We start from the raw sequence: 24,265 nt of genomic DNA on the forward strand, positions 1-24,265 counted from the left end.
CTTGCCAGTGTAGATAAGACCTTAGTTTGAGGCATAAACAAACAATTACTTGCATTCATCAACACTTGTAAAAGTCGTAGAGTCAATCAATGTTAGACAACAATGATGGACTTAAGTCAGGGCCTCATGTGGTGGCATTGTAACTTGCCTTGGCTCTAACTATGCTGATTAATTTAGGACATATTGAAAGGCGCCTGTGTTTTGTGCAGTGGCCCTGTTCCACATACACCGTCCACCTCCCACTTGCACAGACATTTAGAACAGGGCAAAGTCTCTCCCTAAAGCCAACTACAATTATGCTCCACTCCCATTAAGGCAATCTAGTTTTTCAAAAAGATGGAGACAAAAAATTGCAAATAGAAAATAAGGAGCTATGTTCATCTTACAGCTGGGTTATTGAACTCTCTTATTATTCAAACATTATCCTGTATTTTATTTTAGAATTTCTGCGGATTCGTTATAGACAATCCTGCATTTTATTGTTCTTGAAAAAAAATGAGCGAGGACAAACACTACTTTTCATACATACAGATATATTACTATCAGGTTTGAATAATATATTTGCTTGCTAAAGTGAGACAAAATAACTGATCCTGGTGAAAATAACACTTACTTATCTGCATTACTGAGGGTCTGAAAAAAATATGTATTTTTTTCCTCAAAAAATCAATTATAGTTCTGATTTTGTTTCTGCATCAAAAAGGAACATTTCAAAACCTCAGTTTTTCTGCAGAATGGCATTACTGTTTTTTGGCTAGCCCTAGGACTAACCCTCTGAAACCTTTCCAGTTTCAGACAGCTGGAAGGGGAAAGTTCATACACCTTCCCTTTAGTAGCAATTCTTGGCAACTGTAGATACACCCACAGTAGGGCTTTCCTGCTCCTCGGGGTCTCATGTCTGCTGCCCCTGAAGAAGGTTCATAAAGCAGGCTTCTGGGAGGTGTGACAGGGTCAGGCCAGATGGCTACAGAAGAGTGACAGAAGGCAGATATATTAGCCCCAGGTTAAGTAGGCCCCTTTTCCCTGGGTAGGGTAACAGGGAAGGTTCCAGAACAATCAGGAACTTTCTGGAAACAATTAAGGCAAACAGGCTGATTAGAACACCTGCAGCCAATCAAGAAGCTGCTAGAATCAATTAAAACAGGCAGACTAATCAGAGCACCTGGGGTTTAAAAAGGAGCTCATTTCAGTTTGTGGTGTGCGTGCGAGGAGCTGGGAGCAAGAGGCACAAAAAGCGGAGAGTGAGAAGACATACTTCTGGAAGACTGAAAAGTACAAGCATTATCAGACATCAGGAGGAAGGTCCTGTGGAGAGAATAAAGAAGGTGTTGGGAGGAGGCCATGGGGAAGTAGCCCAGGGAGTTGTAGGTGTCATGCAGCTGTTACAGGAGCCACTGTAGACAGCTGCAATCCACAGGGCCCTCGGCTGAACCTGGAGTAGAGGGCAGGCCCGGGTTCCCCCTATCCCTCCATCCCCCCAACTCCCTACTTGATACCAGAGGAGTTGACCTGGACTGTGGGTTCCACCAGAGGGGAAGGTCTCTGGCCTGTTCCCCGATCCACTAGGTGGATCAGCAGAAACTGCGGGGATTGTTCTTCTTCCTTTTCCCATGCTGGCCAGTGATGAGGTTAACTGAGTGAATGGCAGATTTGAGCTACGAAAGTGGCCAAACTGAGGGCTGCCGTGAACCTCTGAGGTGAGCAAATCCGCCAATAAGCACATGACCCACCAAGGCAGAGGAGGAACTTTGTCACAGAGGTCAAATGCTTGCTCCAGCTCATATGCCTCTGACTACAGCTTGAGGTTTCAAAGTGCCCAAAGGGTCAAAGATGCATACAAGCACCTCAAGGCCTATGAACTACCAAACAACCTCATACTCAATACATCACATTTATATTGTAGGTGACACGTTGGACAACAGAAAAAAATGTGCAAGGGGAAATTGCAATCAAAGGCCCCAACCACTTTTGTAGCTGCCTTGGAGTAGTCACTTTGAGGCAATGAAAGTACTCATGAGCCTACAGTTAGTCTTAGTCATGATCAGGGTCTAATTTTTCAATGACAAAAAGGATAAGAAAATTATAAAACAAATAGTGTCACAAACAAGTTTATAATAAGTCTCAGTCATTAATCAAAGGTGAATAGTGAGGACTTTTCTTTCTAAGTTATTTTGAATGGGTGCAAAGGTGCTTTTCAATCTTTCTTTTTTTTTTTTTTGAGGGCTTTTTATACTCCAGTTGTACATATCTGTTCAAAGTTTGTATTCATTGTTAATGTTGAATATGTGTTTCCAGTTTGTTTCTTTGTTTACCCTTTTATTTGTGTTCTCAGTTTCTCAATTCAAAGCCCTTGTTATTGTTGGGTACTGAAACTAAGAAATTGTTCTTGTCTTTACAGGTAAGTGTATCCATTAACAAGTACTCTGAAAAATGTACCATGTGCTCATCAGAAAAAGTAACTGTCAATTTGATGAAGTACAACTCACATCTCATTAGTGTTGAGCACAGAAGCAATATTCTACATCAAAAATGACTGCTAAAATATTCACAATTACCAGCTGTTCAGAATCCATTTTATATAGATAAGAAACATGTCAAATTTAATTTATCAGATGCTTTCTGCTGTCATACTTTTCTTTCGTTCAATGTACTGAAAAGTTATAAAACAACCTCAGTGTTATTCTAGACATGTATCATATGGGCAAAAAGAATAACAAAATCTATTGTGCACCAAGATATAATGAAAACTATATGGATGAATAATCTTCTGTAGGTTCTCTCACTCTGAAGGCTGAATAAATTATCCATTTCAGGGACTTAGACTTCCAATATGTTTAGATATACTTTTGCACATTTTTGATGCTATCATAATATAAATAAGTAGTCATTTAAATGTATCTGAATATACAATATTTGGCATCTTTATTATAAAAACTTTCATATCCGGCATATCCCTAAATAAGAATATTACCCTTTTGTCAGTGTGGTAGTTGTGTTGGTCCCAGGATATTACAACAACAATGTGAGTGAGGTAATATCTTTTATTGACCAACTTCTTTTGGTGAGAGAGACCAGACAGACTTGTCTCTCTCACCAAATGAAGTTGGTCCTCACCCCACTTGTATCTTGAATACCCTTATGTCAATCATCACTTCAAAACAAAATTAAAAATAGAATTCATATTAATTCACATTTACAAAATATACTCAAATGCTTAGGAAGATTTAAAAAATAACCAGATATTAAACAACAGAGAACAACAGTGGGATTAGCAGTAATAAGTATTGGAGAAAGTATAGGCTGTAAGAGTCAAATTAATGGGTTACTTTAGATTCAGTGCAACTGATAAATGAGGTCAGGTGGGTTTCAGAAATTTCTGAAACAGGCTTTGCTTATTCTACCACCACTTTGCCTGACCAGGAGCAAGTGTGGGGAATTTGGACTTTAGACAGAGTTTTAGGAAATGAGGTTGGAGTCCTCTATACACTGGGATGGGGAACACTATTTTGAACTGTAGATCAATATTGCAAAGCTGTAACACAACCTGGGAAAAAAAAGAGATCACTCTTATCCATAGATCAATTGACAGCATTTAGATATGGTTTAATTAGAAACAATTAACTCTATATAGAAATCTGTTAAATAGTTCTAACCCACACACCTTCCGGGTGCTCTATCCCATCTAGTGGCACTGAGACCACTTAGAGAGAGCTAGATTAATGAGTCTGCTCTACAGCCTTAGCTAAGAGGCATATGGCTTTTAGCTCAGGCAGTAGAGGCTCATACATTCAGCTACAGAGGTCCCAGGTTTGATCCTGCCTGCCAACAACCAGCATGTTGGTGTTACAAATGGGGGCTTGTCTGGGATTTCAATTGGAAAGTCTCTGAAGCTCTGGACGCACTTCCTCAGCTAGGGAAAGTACGTAACACACAAACTTTCCAGGTGTGGTGTTCTTTCCCATCTAATGGCAGAGACCCCACTTAGAGAGAGAGATTAATTAGTCTGCTCTATAGCGTTAGCTAAGATCTATATGGCTTTTAGCTCATGCATTCAGCTACAGAGGTCCCAGGCTTGATCCTGCCCGCTGACGACCGGAGTCTGTCAGTGTTACATAGTTATGGGACAATAACTATCTAAGTTAAGGGACAATAAATATTTAAATTATTCTCATAAAATGTATACACACACACATACTCTTGCAAGGGGAAACTGCAAAGGCCTCAATTCTACAACCATTTCTGTACACACACACACGTTTCCTTGGTTAACTACTGTATAATATACACTGTTCCTACATACTTTTGTAAAACCATTTTTAACTACCCCATAAACATCAGTGTAAAACTAGAGTAATACTTATATTCAGAGATTATTATAGGAGAAGGGATGGGAATAAATAGGGATCTGACCAGCATACTAGGTTCCTAAAACTAATTAAGGAGGTACCTGGAACCTCACCTCTTTACCCTGTGTATTTTATACAAGATAAATGAAAGGTTGGAGGCAGCTAAAAATATATAGTAAACTGCCAGTTTGTTCCTAGTTGGATGTTTCAGGCATCTACGTGGAAGAGCTGTCTGAGAAACAGCTTCTTTGCTATCTAGTGTCTTGAGTTGTAGCTGATCAGATTTGGGGACAGGAACAGAAGAATTGTGGGCTTCTGATAAAACCATGAAGATTGCCACAGTCTTGGGACATGACCTAAAAGATTTTCAGATATGAGGCCATCACCAGCTGATGCCATGTTGCCTGTGGCAGCAATTTTAACAACACTGTCATAATCTGCAAATGTTGTTGTATTACTGTTGTGGTATATTCTTGGTTTGCTTCAACATGACTTTAAAATTGGTCACATTTTGTACTACTTTTGATTGTCAACATGGTCTTTGCTGAATTTAATCACATTTCTCTTTTTTTCTTTCAGATGCTACTTTGGTTGTGTGAAAGCTGCTTGGTGATTGGGTAATATTAACTGTACAGAGTAACAAAAGATGTGAGATTACTATTGGCTATTACTAGTGCTTCAAACATGTCAGAAAGATACAAGCTTGTTGATGGATCTGGATCTCAGAGACATTCCATTCCACTACTGACTAGGGCATCTCTGTGCTTTGTCAGAAAGACACAGTACAGTGTTGATTAACCCAGCAGAACCGAAAGGAAAGCATGTTCAATATAGCTATCGAACTCTTGCAGAAAGTATCAGATGTTTCCATAATCTGAATGCACTTCCTTTGTCCACAGATAAACGTAGATTATATGATGTTGATGGTATTTAAAAAGACTTTCAACAAGAACAATGGACATTGGCACAAATTCTGCTACATCAGATTTAATAGGACCAAATTTAAAAGGGCTGAGAATAAAAACCCATCACCAGAATGCCGTGGATCACTCTGGCATGTTACAGAGGAATAAGTGACCCCCACAAAAACCTCCAGAAAAAGAGGCATGCTCTATTTCATCAGAAGACCTCCATGAAGCTTCTAACGTCAGCCTGGGTAGTCGAGTCCGCAAACATGCACTTTAGCTGCTAGACTACCACTTGCTTGCAAACCTAAGTGCAGGGGGCTTAATGGCCCAAGAGAAAAAGTACCATGCAAGATGTCTGATGTCTTTCTACAACGAAGTCAGGGAAGAAAACTGAGAAAAGCAAAACAGATGATGTTGCACGGGATTGCCTTTGCTGAACTCATAGCATACATTGAGCAGACAAGAAAAGGAAGGCATGGCTCCAGTCCTTAAACCAGCTGACCTCACAAGGTTCCATACAGCTTGGGATGACACTGGCTCAGGGGCACTTAGCACTAAACTAAAAACCTGTTTCTTTCCATATCTCCAACCACACAAATAAGGACATGATGTACTCCTTGCCTTCAACCAGGATATTGGACATGCTCTCCAAAATCATGTGAGGAAGACTGGGATAGGTGAAGTGCTTCTTTGTCACACACACTAAAACTTATCCGAAGGGAACTGTTTCAAATGAAAACAGTTTACTGTAGAGCAAGCCAAATCTTTGCTTGTGTCACTATGAGCACTGATATTCAGGATATAGAATGGTCCAAATGTTAAAAGTGAGTCTGAACAAGTTTCCATTCATCCAGCTGGCTTTACTTTGGTACAACTGTTTCAGTACAAAAGCAATATCAGTCACCATGAAGAAACAGAAAGCTTGTACCACAACGAAGCTCGAGAATCACCTTTACCAATCTACATTGCTTTGACGCTTCATGCAAACATGAAAAAGTGAGCTAGTAGTTACTTTCTTAAAACTTAATTTGTCCATCACCTGTGACAGAGTGCTGGTCATCTCTCCCAGCATGGCAAACAGTGCATGCCAACACTTGAAGGATGAGAATATAGCTTATCCTCTAAAGCTCTATGGTGGTCTGCTCACTACTGAGGCCACACACAACATAGACCACAATCCCAGCTCCACCACAGCAACAGACTCCTTCTTCAGCATCCCAGTATTCAAGTGAGAGAGCTGTCTGTGGAATTCCCACCCCAGACTGTGAGACTGCACATTAGAAAATAAGAACAGCCATACTGGCGTCAGACCAATGGTCCATCTAGCCCAGTATCCTGTCTTCCAACAGTGGCCCATGCCAGGTGCTTCAGAGGGAATGAGCAGAACAGGTAATCATCAAGTTATCCATCCCCTGTCACCCATTCCCAGCTTCTGACAAACAGAGACTAGGGACATTTCAGAGGATGGTTTTGCATCCCTGCCCATCCTGACTAATAGCCATTGTTGGACCTATCCTCCATGAACTTATGTAGTTCTTTTTTTGAATCCTGGTATAGTCTTGGCTGTCACAACATCCTCTGACAAAGAGTTCCATGGGTTGTACGTTGTGTGAAGCAATACTTCCTTTTGTTTGTTTTAAACCTGCTGCCTATTAATTTCATTGGGTGACCCTGAGTTCTTGTGTTTATGAGTAAATAACACTTCCTTATTTACTTTCTCCACCCCAGTCATGATTTTATAGACCTCAACCATATCCCCTCTTAGTTATTTATTTTCCAGGCTGAAAAGTCCCAGTCTTTTTCATCTCCTCAGATGGAAGCAGTTCCTTACCCCTAATCATTTTTGTTGCCTTTTTCTGTACCTTTTCCAATTTCAGTATATCTTTTTTGAGATGGGATGACCCCATCTGCATGCACTATTCAAGATGTGGGCATACCATGGATTTATATAGAGGCATTGTGATATTTACTGTCTTATTATCTATCCCTTTCCTAATGATTCCCAACATTCAATTAGTGTTTTTGACTGCCTCTGCACATTGAGTGGATGTTTTCAGTTTTCAGACACACATTGAAGAAAACTGTATCATCACTTCATCACTTCTTGAGTCTTACAAAATTGTCCTCCCATTGAACTTGAAGAAAACCAATGCTCCCATGCCAGCTGCAAATGGTGAAATTAAGGCTAACTGCCAATTGATTACCCAAGTCCTATAAGACATATGCAGGTAGCTTGAACAAGTAAGGCAAGCCATGTGTCTGAATACCTTCAATTAAAAGTTTTTCCTGGACAGCTTACCATGCTTGTGTCATAGGACCTCCAGAGAAGCCCCAAGGTTGACAATATCACAAGGATAGACTCATAGAATAATATCATTGTAGGACTGGACGGGACCTTGAGAGGTTATCTAGTCTAGTCACCTGTACTCATGGCAGGACTAAGTATTATCTAGACCATCCCCGAGAGGTGTTTGTCTAACCTGCTCTTAAAAATCTCCAATGATTCCACAATCCCCCTAGGCAATTTATTCCAGTGCTTAACTACCCTGACAGTTAGGAATCTCCTTTGCTGCAATTTAAGCCCATTTCTTCTTATCCTATCCTCAGAGGTTAAGGGAAAATATGTTTTCTCCCTCCTCCTTGGATCTTCTCTTGGGATCCTCTGGCACAAGTATTTGACTCAATATATTGCTTTCCTTACAGAAGCTGATTTTGTGAAAAATCTGTCTGCCCCTTTCAAATTTATAAAACCCCTCTCTTACACTATAATTACCATTATTATTTAGTCAGTATCAATAGTTGCTATGTGCCTTGCAGCATGAGAAAGAGTTCATGACCCACAGAGATTACAATCTAAACTATAAAACTGGTTGAATTATTCATTGCAAAAAATTAACTGACAATGTAACCCTTTTATTCTGACAATAAAACATTAAACATGTCCCAGATTCTGTGTATATTATTTGTCATTAGCAGTACTGAGTGAATAATGTGGACAAATTTCAATCTAGGGTCTTCTTGGATGTTGTTGAATTCAGCTATTTGCTATTCATTTTTTGTGCTTTGTGATTGGTTTCTTTGGTCACATAGTATTGTTTTTGCCCTCATTAGATGATTAAAAATTTTGAAAGAATAGAACAACAAATTATGAATAGTGGAGAATGAATGGTAAATATTTTGGCTTAAGAATGTATATATGTTTGCATGCACAATAGGGTATTAATACAAATAGCCATTCCCCAGAAGGGTGTACAAGCCAAATGCAATTTGTATGAATAGCATGGGGAATGAACTTAACAGACGTTTGGCATTCAAATGAATGTTCACCAACATTGTTTTAGCAATATGTAACCTACAACTAAATGTTATGAGCTTTGAAAAAAATCATTCCCCCCCTTAGTAAAAATAATCTAATTGTTTACACATAGTAGAACCTTGGCTCCAAACTCACTCTTGTAATTGGGCCTATCCACCTTATCCTGACACTCAAGAAGCTACATTAGGCCCCTCCTTCCATACAGTGATATTCCCCTATTCCCAAGAGACAAAAAAGGAAGTATACATAGGAATAGCACAAAAGTGTAGGGACAGAATCAGGAAAGCCAAGGCAAAGAACTAGTTACAGTTGGCAAGAAATGAGTCAATAAGAAGGGGTTCTTCAAATATGTCAGACAAAAAAGAAAGATCAAGGACATTTGGGTGTGCTGCTCAATGGAGAAGGTGAGCTGGTAATGGAAGGTGACAGGAAGGCAGAGATGCTGAATTCCTACTTTGCTTCAGACTTCTCACAAATATATCATGACTGGACAACTAGTGAAGTTACTATAGACAATAAAGGGGAAGGTATGCGGATCTGGATAAATAAAGACGACTTCAGAAACCTTCTGACCAATTTGAATGAATTCAGAGCAGTGGGGGCAGATGCTTTTGCCCGAGGGTACTGAAGGAATCAGCTGAAGAAATCTCTGAGCCACTGGCAATAATATTTACAAACTCATGGATGATAGGAGAAGCTACTAGAACAATGTATAAAACAATCAATTTGCAAATACCTGGAGGATGAAGGGATCACCACTAGCAGCCAGCATAGATTTACCAAGAACAAATCATGCCAAACCAGGTTTATTTCCTTCTTTGACAGAGTAACTGATTTGGTGCATGGGGGAATGTGGTGGACATAATATACTTGGACTTCAGCAAGACTTTTGACAGTCTCACATGAAATTCTGATAAATAAACTGGAGAAATGCAGTCTCAACAGAACTACCATTAAGTGGCTACATAATTCGTTAAACAACCGCAAACAAAGAGTATCTATTAATGGAATGATATTGGTATCTTTATTAGTGACTTGGATGCAGGTACAGAGAGCACACTGATCAAGTTTGCAGATGACACAAAGCTGTGGGGGAGGGAGGTTTGCTAATACTTCAGAGGACAGAGCTAAAATTCAAAGGAGATCTTGATAAACTGGAGAACTGAGCTATAGACAATACTATGAAATTCAACAAAGAAAAATGTAAGGTGCTACACTTAGGGAATTAAAGCCAAATGCACAATACATAATGGGGGGAAACTGCCTTGGCAGCAGCACTGCTGAGAAGGATGTGGGGGTTGTGGTGGATCACAACCTCAACATGAGTCAGCAATGTGAGGCTGTTGCAAAAAAAGCAAATGCAATTTTAGGTTGCATTAACAGAGGGATAGCATGCAAGTTACTGGAGGAGATAGCACCGCTCTGCTCAGAGGTGGTTAGGCCTCAACTGGTAACCAATTTTGGTCAACAATGTATAGAAAGGATGTAGAGAAACTGCAAAGGATCCAGAGGTGAGCGACAAAGATGATCAGTGGGATGGAATGCAAGCCATATGAGCAAAGGCTGAAGGAACTGGGTATGTTTAGTTTGGGGAAAAAAGGAGATGGGGGGTGGAGGGATATGATAGCGGTTCTCAAGATATTTGAAATGCTGCTATAAAAAAGATGGAGAAAAGTTGTTCTCTTTTGCCACCGAGGGCAGGACAAGAAGCAATTGGTTCAAACTACAGTATAGTAGATTCAGATTAAATCTCAGGAAAAACTTCCCAATGTAATACCAGTAGGACAATGGAACTGACTGCCTTGGGAGGTTGTGGAAGCTTCTTCACTGGAGGTTCTCAAAAGAAGGCTGGATAGCCATCTGTCTTGGATGGTTTAGACACAACAAATCCTACATCTTGGCAGAGGGTTAGACTAGATGCCTCTTGTGGTCCGTTCTAACCCTCTGATTCTAATTCTAAAAACTTAAAGTAAACCTGCATTGAAACCATAGACATTACCATTTACTTTCTAACCCTTGCTCGCTTTCAGACTCAATCCGTTCTCTTTGTGGACCACAGCACACAAGTGTGCTGTACCTACTCACACTGTGGTTTTGGGGAAAACATAGAAGTGGGTTAGTAGCCACAATGACAGGGAACTGGAAGTGTGGAGAAATGGAGTTTCTATCAAGGTGGCTCTAGAGGATCCTTATGCATGGATCTCATAAATTGGGTAGATCACAGGTCGTTTTCCTGGAACAAGGCAACCTGTGCGTATTTTCAGAATTTAGTCTGCAAGGGCTTTCCCCCACATAAAAGGACCATCTGGCTCTTCATTTCTTTGGCACCCACTAAAGGCAGAAATATTACATAAGAAAATATCAGTTCTTTAGATTCAAGATGACTGTCATGAAAAGTTTTGTTGCCAGCTAAACTCCCACTGATGACAGATGTAGCCTTGAAAACATCATCACTTACAGCCCCCTTCCACTCCCAACAAAAAAATTCTGCATCAAGTTTAAGATTAATAAACATAACAGATGATAATTTTCCAGTTGCATAAATGTACCCTTACACGTTTAAAACCAGATTCAGAAAAAAACATAGCTGACAGAAACAGATTATTCAGAACTGGCATGTTGGGGAACCATGCCATATTTTCAGTTCTTGTCCTTACACTTACAATTAAAAACAAGTAAAACTAAGCTTCATTCATTATACTCTTTCTGAAAATGCTCAAGCCATAAACATTCTTACTAAACATTTTATCAAAGATGTTACTGTCTAGACAGGGATTTGATATAAGTACTTCATACCATCAGGCACAAAATAATCAACGATTCTGGCACAGAAGTATAAAGTTGGCTGCAACAAAATCAATAATGGCATGAATCATCGTGTCCTAGTTACGCTAATTATGCTTCTAACTCTAACTGTTAATATTATCTGAATAAAATACAAGATAAAAATATATTCTCTACAGCTGCCATTAGTTAAGTGCTGACAACTAATTATCAACCTTTTTTAAAAGTACTAGATGTTTTATTAATGCACTGCATCAGTAGATGATTTGGGTAGATAAAAGTAATTTTTTATTTAAGAATTCCCCCATAACTTTAAAACCTAAGGAGATCTTAACCTGAGATTTTATACATTCATAAATTATAAACAGATATACATTAATTATATAAAATGTTACCATTCATTTTACTTTAATCGATATTCTGTCCTTCGGTATTTTGTAGGTTGAATTGGGATATTTCAACAGTTTAAATAAAAGTTGAGAACTGGCTCAAATAGGCTTTTTCATTTGCTCACTTTTTCATATGCCACTGGCAGGTTTCAGACAGATGTGAATAAGCAGGTAGGTTCTGTTCCCCAATGCACAGTTAATATTTTAATCAAACAGGCTAGGAAAAAGCTTATTCTCTGGCAGCCGTAGTAAAAAAAATAAAGGTCCACACAAATGAAGTTTAATTGACCAATTAACACATCAGTCCACATCCAACATGAGGCTCAAATGGTAATTGATATGGTCTCTGACCAAGACTTAGAAAAAAACAAAGAAGAAACCTTCTCCCCTGACCTGGAGGGTATTCAGTGCTTCAGACTGAGGCCAGTGTATGTAGGAAAAGAACTTTAGAATTTTAGTTAGTATCATAAAATTCCAGTTATGTACCTCAACATATGAGGTCTTAGAGCTTTTATTAAAGAACCTCCCAGCAATCTATGACAACACTTCCCTTTGCAGTATTCTTTTAAAACTGCTAAGTAGCAGTTGCATATTCTCCTGTATTTTAAGATGCAAATGGCTGAGCTGAACAAGAGGAGAAGATTAGGGGGCTGGTGCAGAAAACTGGTCCAATTTTTTTCCCAACTGAAGTGGGAAGCCTGTTTTCATTTTCAGCCTCAGGTCAGCTACGCCAGTCAAGATTTTTAAGTGCGAGTCATACTGATAGCTTCTCCTTAATAGAAGGACATATAACCGACCGATTTAAAAAAAAAATCATAACCAAATTTGCAATCCAGGGTGCCCTGGACTAAGTCATCTTAAAAAACCAACAAAACACACGAGAAAACCCAACAGAAAGCCAAGAACCCATAAAATACGAGCTGAAGATATTGTTAACCTCCTCTGAACCATTTGGCTGGCATTGGAAATCCTTCTGTAAATTGTTGCAGATTAGACAAATTGAACTTAATCTAATGGGAAAGTAATAGAATTCAACAAAATTCATGCCATGTATGAAACCCATTGGGTAATATTCAGACACAGTAGAACAAAAATTATGCTAAACATCTAAAAAGTTTGTGTAATGTTTATCCCTAAATATTAACAAATATATGCATGTTAATTATTGCAAAAATCAGGAATCCTTTAGCTAGGGGCACAAACCTTGAACAGGGCATTCCATTTTATTAATGTATTTAAGCCTAAGGGACCCCACTACAAACTATACTCAAGCTTGTGAAGCAAATAAAACTAATAGTATGAAGACATTATCTTTCAAGTACATATTTGCTAAGAGTAACCTTTTTCCATACCTGCAATTATCTTACTCTAAACTGATTGTAGTTGACATATGTAATTAATGCTTACAAAAGGACAAACCAGGAATTAAGGCAGGCAGCAATTATTTGAAGTGTAGTCTGCCAGATTAGTGTTGGCACAATGAATGCTCATTGTGTATTAACAGTTTATGAGAAATACAATAAGAGCTCTTGAAAGGCTGGTTTAAAAGAAAATGTAACATAAAACAGTTTTTAATAGAAAACTGACAAGTTCATTGGTGTGAAGATGCTGGACCATCCTGAGCGCCCTCAGGTTTATTTTTAGTTCTGTTGTAAGGGTTAATGAGCCTCTGAATTACTCAAGACACCCTTCTGCTGGCATGTTTTCCTTCAAACTGGTTTTCTTGTGCTGCATCAGGACATGATCCACACCTACTGAAGTCAACGGAAAGACTCGTTGACTTCAATGAGCATTGGTTCAGGCTCTTAGTATTTTACTGCTAGTCCCATATAAAGTTATGGCCTTGCCTCGATTAGGTCATCTTTCTTGTTTGATTTTATGTGCACCCTGCCTTTCGTGGCGAGTTCTCTTTTCTCTTCTAGGATTTTGTGAAGTTCAGAGAGGCTGCTTCAGGAAGACCCTCAAAGATTTAACAACTCACCCATTCACACACCATTCTTTTATTTAAAGAGAAATGTACTTCAAAATCAAAAGGTCAAAAGTACAGGGCATTTTTCTTAATTATAGAACCACAGTAGGACTCCCACAATAGCCAGGGAAAGAGTGCAGCCTTACAGCATGTGAAGCCACTATATAGTGTATATATTCAGGTTGGGAATTTCAGAAGAACATACTAAAGGATAATTATATTGCTGCTGTAGCAAAACTATAGTTTCTGCAAAAGCTTTCTGGTAATTCACCCTAGTGATTAAATCATAATAGTTACTGTGACATGAGTCATAACCTAGCATATTTGTCTTGTGGTGAGTTGCAAATGCAACAGTGAAAATTATATTTTATTATGCATGATTAAAATCACTGTCCTGAGATTTAAATTTCCCGTTGTAATTAATGTCAAGCTCTTTAGGTTGGAAGTGACTAACATTTCTATTCAAGTGGCTCACTGGAGGCCCTAGGCACAGGCGAGATAAGCCAACTATTATTTTTGTTTGATAGAGTGTCAACAATGTGCCTGGCTCCATTTACGATAAAAATGGGGATGACCCCTGCACTGAGAAGTTGAGAGGGCACGCTGTGGAGGATACAAAAATATTTATGTATCATGTGCAATGCCTGGCCACCTCCTCCCTGTCCCACTCCCACCTGTCCATTATGTTTCTTTTCACAGAGCTGTTGGGTGCAGTGGGGCTTCCTTTGGCCAGATGGCACTGCTGCTTCCCTGTCCCTACCACCTCTCTAGGGTACAATTCAGAACAAAAATGGTTGGTTTGTTGCCAGCTCCTGGTCTTCAGTTTGTGAATCGCACATGGTTCAAAATCTACAGGGATTAAGCACCTCTACCCAAGGCATACTCTAGGTCAAGTTCTGCCACAAGGAGACTGCAAAATCCCATATCTCATTACAAACATCTATTTCCAACAGTCTCCAGCACTACCCTAGTGCAACATTACTCAATACAGCCGGGGTAATCAATTATTTTTTGTCAAGGTCCCAATTTCTTGGTCAAGGTATAGTCAAAGTCCAGACTCCAGAGAAAATACAAAAATAATAATGATAATAAGTAAATAAAAGATTTCACAGACCTTACAAAAGCATCTGGACATCCAGCTTTGGCCCACGGTCTGCCTATTGACTACCCCTGCATTACAGGAAATACTTATCAGTTGTGACACAATATAGTTAACTATAATCTTACAAGATCTACATATATTCATACAAACCTGATATAAAGTTTACACTTTGTCAAGGTTCGTCCCCCACTCTGAACTCTAGGGTACAGATGTGGGGACCTGCATGAAAAACCTCCTAAGCTTCTCTTTACCAGCTTAGGTCAAAACTCCCCCAAGGTACCAAATGTTCCACCCTTTGTCCTTGGATTGGCCGCTACCACCACCAAACAAATACTGGTTACTGGGGAAGACCTGTTTGGACATGTCTTTCCCTCCAAAATACTTCCCAAAACCTTGCATCCCACTTTCTGGACAAGGTTTGGTAAAAAGCCTCACCAATTTGCCTAGGTGACTACAGACCCAAACCCTTGGATCTGAGAACAATGAAAAAGCATTCAGTTTTTGTACAAGAAGACTTTTAATAGAAATAGAAGTAAATAGAAATCACCACTGTAAAATCAGGATGGTAGATACCTTACAGGGTAATTAGATTCAAAACATAGAGAACCCCTCTAGGCAAAACCTTAAGTTACAAAAAAGATACACAGACAGAAATAGTTATTCTATTCAGCACAATTCTTTTCTCAGCCATTTAAAGAAATCATAATCTAACACATACCTTGCTAGATTACTTACTAAAAGTTCTAAGACTCCATTCCTGGTCTATCCCAGGCAGAAACAGCATATAGACAGACACACAGACCCTTTGTTTCTTTCCCTCCTCCCAGCTTTTGAAAGTATCTTGTCTCCTCATTGGTCATTTTGGTCAGGTGCCAGTGAGGTTACCTTTAGCTTCTTAACCCTTTACAGGTGAGAGGATTTTTTTTTCTGGCCAGGAAGAATTTTAAAGGGGTTTACCCTTCCCTTTATATTTATGACACACTTAAACAGATATAAACCTGAAGCTTGATATGCTCAAGATATTATATAATATCAAATAGTTTAAGCAATCAGAAAACATTTTTAGTCCTCCAACATATTAAATTCTGACATATTTAATGGAGCCAGGGATGCTATTCCTTTCCAAATATTTGCTAAACACAAACAATGTGTAAATATACAGTCAACATATATTTTCATGACAGAACAAAACAAATGGCAAAGTTAAGGTTGTTGAGGGGTCCAAATCAAGAGGGGTGATTGAGAGTGATGAAGGATTATATTTATGGATGTATCTATTTGGATTTATACAAGTGTTGTGACAGGGCACCTATCCATACCCTTTAGGTCCTTGGACATAATTAAAAATATCTTAAAATAATACTAAAACTGAAGTACAGTGCAGCAGTCCAATTCAATACACCCCATCACCAGATAACTTAGAGTCTAAAATCATTCTCTCCTCAACTGCTCATCACTCTTTTAATTCTCCATCATTTTCAAATGCCCGGGGAAGATACATACACTTTGCAGCATGTTCTGTAGAGCACCAGGTTCAGACTATTTCAGGCTAATGCTGGAAGTGAATTTCAAATCTGTAGGACACCAGTGAATGGCCTAACAGTGGCCCCTTCTCATTTATACCAATGGTGTTTCAGCTCAAGTATCTACTCTGACCTCAGCTGGTAGCATGGTACAGGAGAGAAGTGGTCTCTCAGACAAGAAGGTACTAAGCCATTAAGGGCTTTATAAGTTGTAACCAAAAATGCCCACTGTTAGGGGGCTTATTCCTTCACCCACTTACTTCCCTGGTCCTTCTCGCATGAACAGAGAGCAACAATACCCGAAGTCCAAAGGTGCAAACAATTCGATGTTTATTGGGGTGAACTTCCAGCAAGCATGATTCCAGTTTCCTTCCTTAGTACCCTCCTTCCCAGCTCTGACACCACAGAGCCTTACACCTGTGTCCCTGTTCCCATTCCTACCCTTAGTCAAACATGATTCCAACTTCCTTACTCCCATTCCCTGTTCCCATTTCCCCCTTTAGCAAAACATGATTCCAATTTTCTTACCCCCATTCCCTGTTCCCATTTCCCCCTTTAGCAAAACATGATTCCAATTTTCTTACCCCCATTCCCTGTTCCCATCTCCCTTACCCACATGCCCATGCCCACGCCCACTCACTTCCTCATTGACTACAGATTATATAGTAAAACTTGAGTTCTGCTTAGCTATACCTTAACCAATCATTTTCCTGAAATTTAACTAACCAATCCTAACATATTGTAACATGATTATGTAACCAATTATATCCCACCACCTTAATTAGTTTACACCCAGCAAAATTAATTATACAGCAGACAGGAACAATCACAGAACCAGACAGAGATTATACAGATAAACAATAGCAAAGTGGAAACTATAACGACAAGACAATACAGAAGTGAGGGTTTCACATCCCAGCTATTGATAAGTGAGTTCTTGCCAGACAGGATGCTATCAAACTAAGTTTCCTTTTACATTTTCTAGGCACTTCCCTTTCACTGGAGGTGATAAGAATACAATCCTGTCCTGATAGTGCCTAACAGCCCAATAGCACCTTATTTCAATGTGACTAGTTTGGAATGTGAGGATGTGACTGTTCGCTTCCCAGCTTATGGCTGCCTCTGCTGCTTAGCCAAAGGCCTGAGCCAAAGCACAGGGCCACAAACTGTCACCGAAGGCCCTAACACCGGCAGACAGTGATTTCTTTCTTTTATACCTCTAGAACTAGCCAAGCGATAAGAATACACCTAAATTCTTAAAGTACAGGCCTTTGCAGACAGGCCTGAATATCTATATCCTAACACTCACAAGCAGCCATTGCAGATCAAGGCTGCTCACAGGAAGATACTCCACTTACCAAGAAGGCCACCATATTCTGTACCATTTTCAGTTTTGGGGTGGTTTTAAAGTGTTGCTCGATACAGCTGTCTCATCTTGAGGCAATGGGAATTTGACTTGATCCCTTATCTGTTTCCAGAAACTATATTTTATCAAGTTGTAGAAAATTGTGAAGATGTTATCTTTGGGTGTTAGCTGGACTCCACTGAAAAATGATCTTTCAACCGTAGCTCTTTTAAATGATGTTTTTTGTGTATATACCTCCTCTTCTATTAAACCGAGTACTGTTCGCTCTAGAAAGATATAACTGAAAGAAAAGCATGTTTGTAGGAGACAGCTTACAGCTTAACAGCCCAATCTTCAAACGGCATACACAGGAATAGTCCAATGGGACCAATTTACTGAATTGACATTAAAAAACAATGAGAGAAAGAGATACAGAAAATAAGAGAACAGTAAATGTTTGCCTGACAAGAATGTTATCTGTATATTTGCTTAATATAGAACAGGACCAAATCCTCTGGCTGTTACTCAGTCTTTACATGCAAGGAAACACCCACTTAGTCAATGTAAACTTGCGTAAGTAAACTTTCCTGGATGGAAAATATAATATGCTAAAAATACAGCAGCAAGAAGTAGACTCTGATAGACACTAAAAATCACTGAGACTAGTGGAAGGTGGTGTTAAGTCAAGTTAGGTGGAGTCACTCAAGTTAGGTGGAGTCACTCAAGCTGAGGATGGGAATTTCGATTGGTTCCAGGATGGCCAAGGGAAGAGTGCAGATTGGACGCACACACACAAAAAAAATTAGAGATGGTGAAAACTGTTAGTCCAGCAACTTCCCCTTTTCTTTTTCAACTCTATTAATTAGCCAAGAGAGAGTTTCACAGAAATCAGTAGACAAGAAAAGTGAATATCAAAAAGTAGAAAAAAAAATCCAACTAGATCCATATTTACAGTTTTTCAGATATATTTACATTCTGTAAATAGATACAAATGAGTAATATTGCTGAATCCTGCCAAACAAATAATACATCTCCCTTTGAAATATTTATACATTTGTTTAGTATTATCTGTACTCTCCGGATGTACCTTTCAGTTAGTCAGTATCACTCCAAGCTCCTTTCCTATGAGTGGTTGTCGCACTGACTCCACTGGAATCAGGATTGAGCCCATTACATCAGCATGTGCAATAGCAGCCGCCTCTTCTGGGTGAAAGGCTTCCATGTTTATTTTTAAGAATGTCAGTCATTTCAGATGCGCTCATCTGTTTGTAACAACATTCCCAGCTGCACTACAAGCACTCTTTTAATGAATACCAGGGAGCTTAAGTAAACTGTAGTTATAGCAAGGCAGAACCTATATTTCCATTTCAAAAACGAGCATTCACAGCATTCTATTTCCACATAATGCTACTGTTGTTTTGTAAATTAACTGGGCTTTTACCTACACTCTAAGTAGCCCAACCAAAGCCTAACAGTGGCAACCTGTGAGAAGGCTCAGGGCTACACTAAATGTGCCTAAAATGGAAGTGGTATGACACTCTAGTGTGATACATGTAGGTTAAGGTCCCACGGCTCATGTTCTATTCTGGTCCAAATAATTTCTCCTTCCAAAGGTGATATGATTATGTCATAAACTGCCACTGTTCAAAATCAGAAGACATTCCACGCCTACCTGCTGTATACATTTCTCTCTCTCTCTCTCTCTCTCTCTCTCTCTCTAAATGAATGTGTTTACATCTGATGAAGTGAGCTGTAGCTCACGAAAGCTCATGCTCAAATAAATTGGTTAGTCTCTAAGGTGCCACAAGTCCTCCTTTTCTTTTTGTGTTTCACTAGGTATTCGAACCTTTCTGACAAACAAAAAAGTGTTCCATTGAGTGTGCATTGCCCAGTGCCATCTGACGTTGTGCATGGGTTATTAACAACTCTGTGCTTCTCTGGCTGGAGTCATGGATTACATGTTTTGAACAGTTATACTCATGCTTTATACAGGTGAGTGTTTTATGGAGGACCTCAGGAGCTGCTGAGCTAAACTTGTTTCCATAGGGGAGGGTAGCAGAGAGCAGGCATTCAACAAAGCCCTTGTGGTAACAGAAATGACCACACTTAGCACTCCCTGAGAATGAATTGAATTCCAACGAGATATTTCTCCCTTTACCAAGGTATTTAAAAAAACAAAACCCTAAAAAACTCCTATAATAAACAAATACATGCAACATTAAATTGTACTTGAGAGGGTCAGCTTTGGAACAGCGAAACTTCCAATGTTAGCAAAACCAAACTACACTTTCTGTTACCTGCACATTATAGGAAAGTTAAGATTATTTGGAGCATCAGACAATGCTCATGCCTTCTTAGGGGGCTATAATTTCCTTATTTGCCCTTGTCAACCTGATCTCCCTCCCTCCCACTTTTTCCTTAAAACAATGCTCAGAAAGCAAAAGCTTGAATTGCAAATGGATATGTTTATCTTGTGGCTCTCTAAGACTTGCATCCAGCAAAGCATTTGAGCAAGTGCTTGAAGTTCAGCATGTGCTTATGTATTTTGCTGAAGAGGGCTGGGATTATTCATGTACTTAAAGTTAAGCACATACTTAAATACTGTGCTGAATCAGAACTAATGATTTTTGAGAGATATTGCTTTTACTGAATTATTTCTACTATATGTAGAACACGGCATGTGTCTCCTGGTGGCTAATAAATTAATAATAAATAAAAATAATACCACCATGCTGAGAAAAGTTAAGCATCAGTAAATTCAATATGTAAAAGAAGGTACTGATATGAATTAGGCATCTTACACCACACATCACTAATGTACCCATCGTCCTGGACATCAATAACAGGGAAGACCTGAAATGAGGTCTGTAAAGCTACAGATTTTCATTTGTGAAGGGGTTTGGAAATTAAACCCTGCAGCTTGGTTCTCCTGGACTGGAAATGGAGTAACTTCTGGAGTTGCACCGGAAGTTTTAATTTGAAGGGATTTGAAACTGTTGCCTCACCTTTTCCCTACTGGCACAATCTGCCCTCTTAGCAAGCAAAGAGATTGCCATTATTTTAGGGGTTCTGGGGATTGTACTTTCTTATTAATTAAGGGTTTTCCATAGCACCTGTCAATTTAGCATCTGAATGCTTATTGGGTGGAGCTGGAAAGACTAGCAAGGGAATGACAGTTTACTGCCTTCCCAGATGTCTTGATCTCTTTAGCTAAGATTATATAAAAATCTTTGTATGCTGGAGAACACACTGAACATCATGCCAGTCTCAGACTGAGCATGTTTGGGCTGTAATGCAAATAACTGCTTGAATTTTACTCAAAATGTAACCCAGAGATTTGTTAATTTTAGTCTGGGTTTTTCAAAGGACTGCAAGGGAGTTAAGTGTGCCATTGACTTTCATTGGATTTGGGCATTGAGCTCATTTAGGCACCACTGACAAAACCAGCCTCAGTGTTCAACGTTCTAAGGAGAATTTTAACAACACGATAAGGAGAAGCTAGCTCTCATCTTGTTTACACAGAGGCAAGCCACCTCTCCATACACCTCTTAGTTTGTGATCTTCATTACCCTCAGAGAGTAAGCACAGAGCAGTTTATTTTTTAAAATCATTGCAATGACTAAGAGGCTTGCTTTCTGGAACATAGTCACTGAGCCGTGCCGATAATGTGATCAAGTGTTTGTCCACATCCCAATTGTTATTTTGAGCATGTCTATGCTACCTTTGTCTCAAGAGTTGATGATGGTGCTGACTACAAAAATGTATGTAAATTGATATATTAATCCTTTGGAACCAGTGGACTCTGGAGATCCTAATGCTAATATAAAATGTGTTAGTGCAAAGTTAAAAGAAAGACTTGGTTCCAAGGGTAAACAATGATTTCACAATGGAAATACTTTGAGCTTCAGAGACAGTGACCAGCTACCACAAGTCAGATTTTTTACTTCTGCAGGGATGTGCTATTAGGCAGAACAATTATAGTGGCACCTCGCTGTCCTTTCTATGGTATCTCTCAAAGTAAACTCCATGATATGGGTGTGTACCTGATGCAGACATAGTCAAACAACTATGGTATCTTCCCAAGCCTCCTGGTAAGCTTCATAGTCCAATAATTTGTATTCTTCTTGTACAGCCATCATGTTTCCTGTGGTGCCCTCCACTCTGCTATAATCATATTGTAATAGCTTACAGCCAGATTTTGAGAAGTTACACACTTTAGGTTCCCTTAGGGTACATCCACACTGTTGTCAGAGGTATGGATTACAGTTCGTGTAGGTACACCCAAAATAGCTTAAATCTTAATCTACCTAGCATGGCTCAAAAGAGCAGTGCAGCACAAACGCTGGTGTAGGCTAGGATATAAAGACATATCTAGCATAGCCTTGTACAGCCCATGCCCATGCACTGTCTTCACTGCTATTTTTAGCTGTGCTTGCCAAACTGGAGTGAGTGCAGGAATGCCTACACAAGCTGCTAGCACACTTCCAACTGCAGTGTAGATGTGCCCTTACAGACACTATAAGGGGCTGAATTATCAGAAGCTCTAAGAGCCTGTGGATTCAATAGAGACACCCAAAACGAGTAGCCACTTTCGAAAATTTAGACCTTAAACTGAACTGAAAAATAACCTGTTTGGCTTTGTGCTCCATTTTAACAGACAGTGTTCTTCTGTTCTAACTGGACATTTCAGTGTGAAACAGTCACGATTGCCTTTTGTCTGGAACTGTTCCCTTAGTGGAGATTTCAGCTGCCCATGATCAGACTTCTCGTATCTAGTACGCTGGGGTGGAAAACCCTCCATTCCTCATTTAGATAAATAACTTGACAACCTCAGCCTAATCCTAGTTGTCTGGCTGAAGGTGAATCTACTCCTCTCTGTTTATGCTCTACTAGAAGAGAAAAATAGGGCATGGCTGAATACAAGAATTGCTAAATCTTGGAATGAGCATCATGAAAAAGGATGGTCCAGCTGCTAGGGAAATAGCCTAAGAATAAGAAGACCTAGATTCAACTCCCTGCTCTACCACAGACTTCCTGCATGACCTTGGCCAAGTCACAGTCTGCCTGGGCCTCAGCTTCCCAGCTGTAAAATAGGGATTCTTAATGCTTGAGAACAAATCCATTACTGACTGTGAAACACTCAGCTACTACAGTGCTCAGGGCTATTCAAGTGCATTAGAGAGAGAACACATGTTCTAGGAAGCATGATTATGGGGAGCTTAGGCATCATTTGATATTCCTGAATGATTCCATCAAACCTTTCAAAGGAGAGGCTAACTTTCCTCTTGTTATTCTTCAACCACATGCCAATCACAATCACAGATGGTTGGTACAGCCATATAGCACTAGCAAACCCCAAAGTTACACATTTCCTGGCTTTTATTAAGTAAGATCTCCTAGACTTATCCGGGTTCCTTTGAATCAGAGAAAAGTTCCAAATTATTCTGAATTTATAAAATGAGATCTGCCCACATAAATATTTACAAATAGATGGCAGAAAATGTGGAGAAGTACTCAAAGGAAATGTCTTGATGTAATTAAAAGGTGAATGGAAATGGGCCATATCTTTGTTCTAAACAATACATCTATTCCAATAGATGGTCTTAGATTTAGTTTCAAATTCAAAGACTAGTTATCTCCTAGGATTTCTAAAAACTATCTAGTTGTGGCAGTTACCGCACATTGGCTGCCCCTGTAAAATACTTTAATGAAAAAGTAACAAAGGAGAATTAAATTACCTCGTGGTAGCAACAGCAGATGCAGCAAGAGGCAAATGAATCCACAAGGAACAAAACATTGTGAGCCATGCACAGAAGCCTTTCGTTGCCTTAGTAATTTGGATTTGAACTTGCCATTGGTTCATAGTCCTATGCCATCTATAAGTGATGAATCAGTGGCAGGTGTAGACTCTTCCAGATGATAAATTAATGTATACTATTTTAACCATATCTGAAAAAATAACTGTCTGTGGCAATGGCAACAAACAAGTCCATTTTGAATGAGAGACTACAAGAAAGTAATTTGCTGATCACAAAAATGCCTAGTGTTATAGCAAAATTAAATGCATATGAATCAGTGTAAGTACACGACATGCTGGAATATTTGTTAAAATTTTTAGGTGATGATATATTGCCTTTTTGACAGTGGTGCGAATGTTCCTTATTTTTAAGTCTTTTAGACAGAGGAATCATTTTAAATAAAGGTTTTTTAGAAATACAAAATTGTTTCTTGCTGCTTTAATTTTTCACTTTTTGTCTCCACTGACTTCTGTTAAGCTCTCTTGGCTCATGTACTTTGCATTTAAAAAGTGTTTTACTACCTTCCATGCCTCCAGTCAGGACAGCAAGCTTACAGACAGGTGGCCCAGGTCACTGAAAGGTTAAACAGCTATAATAGCGTGCTATAGTAGTATCTCAGGTAACTGAGAAACTCTAGCACTGGAGTACTCAGCTCACATGATGAAAGGGCTAGAAAAGACAAACTAAACCCCTCAGCTTCAGGCTGACCTAGACAGATTGCTGTGGTTCGCTGATCCCCACCTTATGGTCAAAGCACTGACAATAGCACAAATGTGATGTGATAA

The 24,265-nt window shown here is 39.3% G+C and overlaps 1 protein-coding gene across 9 annotated transcripts in view; it reads right to left on the minus strand.

Moving 5' to 3' along the window:
• The window catches only part of RALYL (RALY RNA binding protein like), a 643,381-nt gene that overhangs the window by 523,191 nt on the left and 95,925 nt on the right, over positions 1–24,265 (minus strand). Inside the window, exon 3 of one of the 9 annotated variants that reach the window (XM_048841090.2) lies at positions 14,827–14,882. The exons of the other annotated variants lie outside the window; for them this stretch is intronic. The gene's annotated coding sequence lies outside the window, so the exon portion shown is untranslated. The remainder of the gene's footprint in view (positions 1–14,826; positions 14,883–24,265) is intronic. 9 annotated transcript variants of the gene reach the window in all.

Source organism: Caretta caretta, chromosome 2 (assembly GCF_965140235.1).
Source record: "Caretta caretta isolate rCarCar2 chromosome 2, rCarCar1.hap1, whole genome shotgun sequence".
NCBI lineage: Eukaryota > Metazoa > Chordata > Testudines > Cheloniidae > Caretta > Caretta caretta.